Below are 1,738 nucleotides of genomic sequence, written 5' to 3'. Positions count from 1 at the left end.
CTTCCCCTTGTAGGGTTAGAGGAGGTCAGAACATGTGGTCTCCTTGTCGTTTTTGCACTGAGATATGCAGATGACACAACCTTGCCTGCTGAAAGTGAGTATGACTTGAAGCACTTACTGAGGAAGATTAAAGACTACAGTCTGCAGTATGGGTTACATTTCAACATAAAGAAAACAAAAATCCTCACAACTGGATCGATAAGCAGCATCACGATAAATGGAGAGGACTGAAGTTGTCAAGGATTCCATTTTACTTGGATCCACAGTCAACACCCATGGAAGCAGCACCTGTGCTGCATTAATTTCTCAGTTCCTACTCTGGTGCAAACAGTGTGTACTTGTCTTCTGACCTAAAGGGTGGTAGTCTGAACCACCCAGCAGTGACACGCAAGAAAGACCTGGCAATCTGTTTCCATCCCAGCAGCCCCAGAGCTGAGTCCAACTTGCACAGTCAAGAAAACTCTATGGAGCAGTTCTACTCTGTCACACATAGGGCATCATGAGTCAGAATCCATTTGACAGCAACCGATATGGGAATTCTGTACAGGACAGAGTGGGAGAACCAGGTCTCTTGACCTCAGACGCTGGTCTGCCAGTCTCCATGCTGGGAATCAGAGAGGTTTAGAGGCTAGAGGTCCAAACAAGTTGCAGAGGCCTGGGCTTGGATAAGGCCATGCTCAGGGCTGAAAGTAAGGATAGGGGTGGCTGCAAGTTAGACTCAGCTCTGGGGCTGCTGGGATGGAAGAATGAGCCAACATCTTGGGCAGACTTGGCCCAGTGCCCAGGAGATGGATTTCAATGCATCTTCACAACTAGCCTATGATATAAATCTTATAAGTGCCCCCATTTGATAAATGAGGAGACCAAGGCCCAGAGAAGAACAGCTACTTGCCCAAGGTCACACAGCTAGGATAGGACAGTCCAGTGAGTGAATCTGGGGCTCATAAGACCTGGGTTATTGAATTCTGGCTCTGCTACCAATGCTGTGTGTCCTGACACATGTCACTTAGCTTTTCTGGGCCTCATTCTCTTTTTTTGTCAAATAACCTGATGGAGTCAGTAGACTGTGAAACTCACCCATTTGACTAGGTCTTGGGTGACACTGGAGCTCCACAACTTTTCCACACTTGGGAAGTTGGGGGAAGAGGACCCAGAAGGCCTCAACTCCCCACCTGTGATTTCAGACAAATGGCCTCACCCTCTGAGCCTCAGTTTCCTCATCTGTAAAATGGGGGGGGGGGCATAACGCTACCCATAAGGAGCTCTGGTGGTACAGTGCCAAAGGTATCTGACTGCTAACCAGAAGGTTAGTGGTACAAACTCATCAGCTACTCAACAAAAGGAAGATGAGGCAATCTACTTCTGTAAAGATTTACTGCCTCAGAAACCCAATGAGGGTCACTATGAGTGAGAATCTACTTGATGGCAGGTTTTTTTTTTTAATGCTACCCAACTCATAAATCAGTAAACATGAAGTCAGTAAACATTACTCTTATTACAATGACATCATCAGCTTAAGGAGCTGTCTGGAAGGCTTGATGAGAAGACACAGTCAGTGCCTGGCACATAGTAAGTGCTCAATAAATGCCTTGTTTGCTGTCAAGGTGATTTCTGATGACCCCATGTGTTACAGAGTACAACTATCCCATAGGTTTTTTAGGCTGTAATCTTAGCAGATTTCCAGGACTTTCCCCATGAAGCCACTGGATGGGTCTGAACCACTAAACTTTTTTTTTTT

The sequence above is a fragment of the Orycteropus afer genome, unplaced genomic scaffold (assembly GCF_000298275.1).
Source record: "Orycteropus afer afer isolate SDZICR_OR568_19922 unplaced genomic scaffold, OryAfe1.0 scaffold00405, whole genome shotgun sequence".
NCBI lineage: Eukaryota > Metazoa > Chordata > Mammalia > Tubulidentata > Orycteropodidae > Orycteropus > Orycteropus afer.
Note: the sequence above shows the minus strand (reverse complement) of the source record.